Below are 9,002 nucleotides of genomic sequence, written 5' to 3' on the forward strand. Positions count from 1 at the left end.
ACGAACAAACCACCCACAATCGACCAACACCACGCCAACGAAGCGCCCAACTTCACCCCAACTTTACTTTTGCACATCCCAACACCCTACACTCGGCACCCATAAGTCTGATTATGAGCACGAAATTGACAAGCACCAAAAGACCAAAAGAGAAAACCGTCATTTCCGACGCGACACGCCCAAAGAAGAAGGACGTAAGCCGAGGAAAAACCACGCCCAAGGTGTACGCTTGCTCTACTTATAGACAGCGGGACACAGCAGAGTTATGTACCGAGCGACCTAACCCGAACCTACCGACAAATGCGTACTCGCAAGGAGCAGGAAACACGACACGCGTACGATCTTCGTGAAAACTGGCTTGATCCAGGACTCAGAGCGCGGCAAGAACATCACAGAGTCCGAAGGTAAACTGCTCGCCTGCACTGCGCGGTGTCTCGAGCCGCACCCTTCCCAGATGCCCCCTTTCTGCTAACAGCCGAACGCCAGCATCGGTCTCAAACATCTCGCCTTATAGCACATTCCTATTAAGCCCCCAAAACCGGCATCTGACCCTCATATCAGTCTACGGGGAAAGACCCGTAGATTTATCGTGCTAACGGAAATATAACTCCGATAAGGTTAGCTCACCTTAAGAAACCGCAGCGTCACCCATTATACCAGTCCTCACCCCCCGCCTAAGCTCTCCTCGCCGCCCCAGCCCATAGAAAGGAAAAAAAAACACGGGCAGCGACCTCCTCCCAATGATGCCCAACAGAGAATCTCGTCTCACTCACGCGAACACCTCCCTCCGTTCAGAACAGCTGCCGTCTTCCCCGACAGTAAAGCGTCCGCCCCTCACCGTCCCACACACGTATGCTAAGGGCCCAAGCAACGCAGAGCACCCGCCATAATTCCGGTCCGTCTATCGCAGCATGGCTCAGCGTCTCCGTCAGTACTTTCACATATCACGCCTAGAGTTATCATCCCCCAGTCATAGGCCCGTCAAGCAGAACAAGGGCCCGCCAAGTAACACCACGTCACGACCCCCTTGGATCAGCATACCCTAAGCACCGCCAACCCAACCCATATCATACGATTATCAGCCAAACACACTGCGAGTCAATTGGAAGCCAAGACACCAGACCCCATCCCCTGCGCCCATAGAAGTACGTCGTCACAACTCGACTATGCCTAAATGGCAATCTCGAAGCTGACCGACCGAGCCGTCCCCGTCCCCAAGTCAAACTCCAAGTCAAAGTTGGCCTACACCGGACGCTACCCTCTGGTTTATCGTCCAGCTCACCACAGAGTCACAGAACGATAATCCCTGCCGACGTCACGCTTAATGTCCAAACGTCTTTAGAGGCGCACCCACCTGAGCAGGAGAGGTCAGGTCTGCACACACGACAGAATTTGAACCCAAGCACAGATTAAGGGCGCAGACCTAGATGCGAGAGAGCAGCCAAAAACCATAAAGCACTTCACACAAAAACGGTCCCGCCGCCCATATAAAGAAGTCCTAGTATTGTCGAACGCTCCCCACGCCAGCACAAGCTACGATCACCGCCCCTCCCTCCCACTCGATTCCACCCGTTGCCCCCTTCCCACGCCCTAGACTTCTCAGCCCAGTGGATGCTCGCGGTTTCACTTACCGGATCCCGTTCGAATGAGCAGCCCCTCTCTGCCAACGAGCCCCCAATACGCTGCGAAGTCGGGTGGCGCTGTGCCGAACTGCCATCTCTCACGGGCCAAACATAACTTACGATCCCGCATCGCACACCCATGTCTCTCCATGTCTCCTACAAAATGTCAAGACTTAGAAACACCGATTTTCTCTCGAACACCCGCCCACCCAGTATACCCCGAATCATTTACCCCCTCAAACCACCCCCCCACCCCCCGTCCTTGCTAACGACGAAGACGCCCACACACTATTGATAAACAAGAAAAGGTACGGAAAAAAGAATCAACAAAAACTCGGAGAACAAAACCCCCTCGCAAGCTCAAAGCCAGCTCCGTCGGCCCAAAGGGACGCTGAAGGTCACCCTCACACACGTAGATAACACCTTAGAGCCCGCCCTTGGGAGGTATACTCGCAGTCACATGAGAGAGAGGAAGGTTCGAACACACTCCTACGAGAGCACGGTGCAGACAGAACGTTCGTCCGACCTGATGACCTATCTCCACCCGAGTTTGGCACCAACAATCCAACCAGAGGTTCCTTCTCGACGTGCGCCAGACGAAACGCGCCTCGCCGTCAAGATCACAAGGGGCAGCACCACGGATTAATCTGCGGACAAATATGTTTTCCCATCATTGATCAACCTGCCCAATACTACCCTATTTCCCCCCCCCTGTGGCTATCCACATCTGAAACTAGGCTAATTCTACGCCAATCTTCTCTCTTCCTCTCACTCCTCTATCCACCGCCGTCTCCATGCTAACCCAGACTGTCATACTACAGTTCGCCCTAAACGACCCCCGCTCATATACATCGATTCACACCCTAATGCCACCCATTTGCCCTCTGATTCAGCCGTACCTATTCACTATCCCCACGCTGCTTCTCCGCTACCTAGTCCCGTTGGTCGAGACCACATTCTTCGATATATGATGCTAACCCAGCTTCAGCTTCTCCCTCGTCCTCCCCTTCCTATCCACTGATCCCTGTGTACTTTGCCTCGTCCTCAGAATTGAATGACCGAGCCCCAAAAACCCACGATGCAACGCCACAGGTGTCTATGTCAGCCTAACAGCGACACCTAATGCCCTCCTCGCAAACGACAGACCTGACACAACACAAAGTCCGTGCCCTCCGCGACGATCTTCAAAAGAAAGCCCGAAGCCAACCCAAAGATAACCGACGCCACCCGCCAAAAGTTCCTCTCTATGACACGAACACCGAGCCACAACGAACGGAGAACCAAGAAAGACCGAAAAAGAAAAACGCACACATCCAATTACAGCCATTTACCTCGTATATTGGACTACCATTGCATATACATAAACCCCCCAAAGCGCCCGAACATACAATTATTTGATTACCATAAGTAACACTAGCAAAAACAATAGAACTACTAATTAACTACTCCACACCTCACGCCTCCGGCCTCTATATCGGCGGTCAACTCACACCTGCATACGACGACCTGACCAACACTGAGGTCATTCTTCTTTAGACATGTCTACAAAGGCTTGCTCGCCACACCAAATGTCCCTTGGTTTCAGGCGCATGTTTCAAAAACCTTTTTTATGGCCGTTTCTTTATATTATTATTTACGTCTGAGGAGGACAGAGGATGTTATAGTACCATTCCACCCACCTTTTGCTAGTTTAATCCTCCAGGTCGTTTCTAGACTCAGCTACCTACCTTTTTGCATGTTGATACCATTGAATTATTGACAAGCCAGAGTTATCATCTTGACTGCAAATTTCACCTCTTCCGAGCACTTCTCGGGGTGATGACGACACCTGCAGGCTTCCTATTTTCCCCTCTGTCAAAATAGGTATAGTATTGTGGAGTAACGGCGATGCTGATCCATCATCAGTTTTCTCCTATCACAGCCATAAACTCTGTAACTGTTATAAAGTCACCATTGGCCTGTAGTGAAATCCCTGAACTGTTTCCTTCCTCTCCGGCAACTGAGTACAGAGATGAGGTAGTCATAAAAAAAGGATGTTAAACACTAGTATGGCACACAGAGTGAGCCTGAACTAATTTAGGCTTGCATACAAAAAGGGATTGAATACTTATTTCAGCTTTTCATTTTGAATACATTTGTAGAAATGTATGAAAACATAATTCCACTTTGACATTATAGGGTATTGTGTGGGACCAGTGACACACAATCTCAATGTAATCCATTAAATTCAGGCTGTAACACAGGAAAATGTGAAAAAAGTCAAGGGGTTTGAGTACTTTCTGAATACACTGTGTAAAACAGGACAAATATAAGCCTCCCTATTTGACCTGGACCTATAGTACCTGACTTTGGAAAAAGGCTGAATCCATCATGTATATTTCCTCATAGACACTGTCACTCAAACAACATTTCCCCTACTATTTGTCGCCACCTTCTGGAGTTGCCTCAGAATTTCTTCATACAATATATTCCCCATTCTTTTCCTGGAGAGGAATCCTACATATTCATGGTCAGGTTGGCTGCCAGCATAAAGACACTGAGAATGTGAAGAATTGAAGAAATAGGAGGCAGGATGAACAACGAAGACAGTTTTAATGGCCATTTTAAGGAGCTCATACAGAACCACATCACTTTGCAGTGAAACATAAGTCAGGTTAGTTTGATCCAATTTTGGAATGATGACCCCCAACCAACCCAAACTCACCCTGACCTCACCCTAACCCCTACACCCAACATTCCACACCACCGTCTTGAGCTGCAGCACGAAACAACAGGTATCAAGTCACTGTATATGTAGAAGCACAATATACTGTAATAATAAAATAAATGTAATTGAATACAACTCAACATCAATTATAACAATAATAAGATAATCAACGGATGTTTTGTTTCAGGGAGAATTATCAGAGATAAATAAAAGAGAAGGTCTCTTCAGTCTACCTGGCTGCTACATAGCATACATTATACATCAATCATATAGCCGACTACAACAAATAAGTAAATTCTAACAATGTTCTCAGGTGAGGTGTACAGTAGATGTTGATTGCAAAGCAGGCAAAGACCATTATAGCCCCCGTGTCCATGTTTTCTCTATTCGCATGGCACTACCTTGACCCTATCCCGCCATCTCGATTAGTCTCACGCCAGCGCAGACCGCCACACCCCGACCCCCACCCCGAAATCGACAGCCCAACAATGTTCCCAGAATGTCAGACGAGGCTAGAATACGAGAACCCTCTAAGCTAGTCAAGACACGTACCTCTGAAGAGCTGGGGAGCGGGCAGAGCCCATGACCAACGCCCATCCAACTCCCACACTATCGCCACCACTGGACCCACCGAACCCCAAGAGCCAGCACAGACGACACCGACAACAAACACGAAGACGTACTCGCACAACAGCCACCTCTCCCAGCCCAGGAGCGCAAGAGACGAGGAGAACACACAGCCGCCAATACTTAAGCTTCAAAAGGCCCTGTTGTCCAGATATCCCCGAACCAACAAAATTAACACAAAACCACCCAATAAAATCTTAATATTAGAAGCCCCAGCACGGTGACTGAACACCCGTGCCTATGGGGATCCCAAAACTGCGGACGTCTGAGTCTCCAAGCAGGGGCGAAAGCCCAGCTGACCCAAATCATTTCCGAACGCCGCCAGGATAGGGTAGTGACAAGGACAGAGAAGGCTGCAGAGCTGCAGTCCATTTAACGTCTCTCGTCACAGAAGCAGCTCCCCAAAAGATCCTTAGGTTTGTAGCCAGCGCTAATTCGGTCCAATCTAGCTAAGAAAAGAATCCCTACAGAGCTCAGAGTCCGGTGTGAGCTGCACTACGTTGTGGCATTTCAACGGCAGCCATCCTCCTCGGCCCGGAGGAAGAAGGGCAATAAAAACAGCCGTCTGAAGCTCGGATGAGCACCTCCTGAACGAGAAATCTACAGGTTATGGAGGGCCCTAAACACACAATTGACGGAGAACGTAAGAGCGAGAGAAGGAACACAAGGAAACAATGACTAAAAAAGATAATGGTATCTAGGGAAATCCAAAGGCAAAACTTGAAAATAACGATAATCAAGCCAATGAAAAAAAGTGCCTAGATAACACACAGACAGAAGACGACCACAATACCAGAGAAAGCCAGCGAACTCTCCCACAGAACCTGAGCACTGAACGCCCCTCAAGACGAGACATGACTCAGCCAACCCTAGAAAGAGACGACTCGAAAATAACAACGCGACTTACCCACCCGATGGGTGTTAAATCGCGTCTATTGCGAATCGGCCAGCAACCAAAGACAGGAGAGAATAGGAGCAGGACCCCCCAAACAGAGACCGCCTGACAAACAACAACCACCCTTCGCTCTTTGTCCTATCAAGACAATACATTCTTCCAACAACTCTAGCTGTCTACTTGTACTTCTTTACGAACCAGCAGTTTTACTCATCCCTGCTACACACACCTCCGCGTAAATGCTCTAGTTAGACCACCAATATCTCTCTCCTCTCTCGTCCCGTTCCCTCACCATACTCATCTCCCTCGTTCCACTGTTCCTATACTCCAACATCCACTCATCCCTCCTGCATTCTCATTCCATCTCCAAAACATCACCCGGGATTGATTCCAAGAACCAGGCCAATATCTTGCTCTTCTTCCTCTCTGCTTACCCATACCCAAAAGCGCCGCACCTCCTCTCTTCCCCTCACCTTCCTCCCTCCCTCTAGCCTTCTCTTTGGGCTGGGCACTTCCAACTAGCGGGACAGGCAACGGTCAGCAGGGAAACCAAGTCGCTGGCCGATCTCAAACCGTTCTCACGAGCAATAGGCCCCGTGACGAGCCCCTCCCCTGCCACAGAGATATACCATGTGCAGGGCTTGGGGCGCCCCAGCCGAAGGGAGGCGGACCACACGGGCGGCAGCTGAATGCACGGGGAAGAGGGCTGAGGTTAATAGGAGTCGGCCATGCACAGAACCTTCGTTGCGGCCCGGCGGCCTCGGGTAATCATCAAAGTGCCTGGACCAAGCGGTGGCTGGCCGTTGGAGTTCTGGCACGCCTGAGGTTGGAACTGGTGAGCTTGGGTGGATGGTGGGCCTTGAACCACCACACAAGGCCCACATGCAGATAACCCTGGGCCCTAGTCCAGCTCCGTGCGAACAAGATGGTGTGGAGCTGAGGGGAAAGAGGTAGGCTCCGTTCTTGCTCAGGCCACAGACCGGCGGTCAGGCACAGTGGACATATAGGACGCAGTAAAAACCCAAAAAAACCCAAAGCCAAAACGTGTGCAAAAGCGCTCACTCTTCGAGCGTGCTTCAGGAGGTCCAGCACGCTCAACCAAATAGACCCTGAGAAAGGATTGAGAGAGAAAAAGACAGCCGAGAGACGAAGAAGAGAGACTGGAACGAACACCGCAAGAAGAGAGAGAACAGAACAACAAGCCCCACCGCACCGAACCCCAAAACCAGAGACGCAAAACGAGAGAGACGAGAGAGAGAGAGACGAGAGACCCCCAAAAGAAGACCCCACCGCGAAGACAGAAAAGAAACAAGAAACGAGAGAGCAAAGCCAAGAAGAGAGACTCATTGAGCACAGTTCTGGCTACCAGAGGAGAAACCCGGAATCTTCACAACGAACACCCAACGCTACGGAAACTAAGCCCACCCGAGAGGACAGCCCATTCCGCTCACTCTCCTCCCCACGCGGAGAGATCACAAAACAGAGACCTGCGGACCTTTACCGTAAATAATACACTGTGAGCAAATTACTCAACCTAAACGGGGAAATAATCTTCCCAAACAACGATATAATTACAAATACAAAAGAACCTTTCGAAAACTAATAAAAGATGAAAGAAAACCCAATACTAACGAAATATTTATTTGCGCGGAAAAAACCTCGCAAAAGAACCAAAATCCCACAAGTGTTGGCAGACAAGAAAATAGTAGTGCCATACCTGCCAACAAACCTCCAGGATCAGCCAAAAGATGAAAGAGTAGCAACGAAGCAAATAAATGTCAGATCAACCATATCCTTCTCCCCATCACTAAAGTTTTAGTTACCCACTGGCTTTCCCATACCCACAAGCAAATCAATGTGCTCTCAGTCCCATGAGTTGAGACTAGGATCTACTACTGTTAGCTTTAATGTATTGTGGTCTGGATTAAGTATTGGATGTCAATGTCAGTTGATAAGTCTCAAAAATGGTACTTCCCATGAATACGAACTACAAAACACCAGACACCCCACAACCCAAATCAGCCCAAAAAAAAAACCAAACACGATACTATTATTATTGCTGTTAGTAGCCCAACGCCAATTTTCTAGATTTACTACACCCCTTAAATATATATTAATATTGTATATATATTACAGTGGCGCCGAGGAAAACAAGTATTTGACTACACTGCCCGATTTTGGCAGGTTTTCCCCTACTTACCGAAACCAAAGCAACCCCATAATAGAGGATGGCTGCCCACCCTACCACCCAATTTAATATCATAGGTATCAAAGCACTCTCAAACACAGAGTTAGAGAGACGGAAATACTTAAAAACAAAAAATTCCGAAAAATAGACAACAAACGTGTATGATTTATTAAGAAATGTAAAGTTCCAAAGCCATTCCCATATTGACCAAATGACACTGACAGCTATTTAGATATACATCGAAAACTAGCAGAAACTTGAATAAAAAATCTGGACCGGATACAAAGGACAAAAACCTAGTGTTATAGCAATAGATACAAGAAGGATCTAATAGAAACGTTAAAACCTGTAAAGTTCTATGACAGTCCTTCCGCAAACAACAACCCCATTGCAGCAGCGCGACTTTTTCGCCCACTCCTCCCGAGTACAACGCCAACTCTCTCCCAGATCCTTCAGGGTTTTGGGCTGTCGCTGGGGCAATACGACTTTCCACGCTTCCCTCCAAGAAGATTGTTCTATTGGGTTCAAGGGTCTGGAGAACTGGGCTAGGCCACTCCAGGACCTTGAGATAACCCCCTCGTTAACCCGGAATCCCCCGACTACACTTTAGTGCCCTGGCCTCCTGTGTTTCGGGTCGTGGATGCGATGACGATCGAACGAGCCCACAGCCCCGACGACACCCCAAATCACTCTCACACACCCCATTACGTCCAAACTCTTTACGCTAAGAGAACGCCGAAGACCCGGTTCTCCAACCCGTTGGCCGAAAAAATGTCCTGCGGCAGCCGCCGTAAAGAGAACACCAGCCGACGGACCAACACACAGACCGGAGAAAATCACATCAGGCGGCACCAAACCACCCCCATCCATAGGCAATCCATGGTAAAACTCCCCCACCAAAACAAAAAAATAATCGCGCATCCCAATAACCATCACACAAACACTGAACAAACATCATCACCG

This window comes from Salvelinus sp. IW2-2015, linkage group LG20 (assembly GCF_002910315.2).
Source record: "Salvelinus sp. IW2-2015 linkage group LG20, ASM291031v2, whole genome shotgun sequence".
NCBI lineage: Eukaryota > Metazoa > Chordata > Actinopteri > Salmoniformes > Salmonidae > Salvelinus > Salvelinus sp. IW2-2015.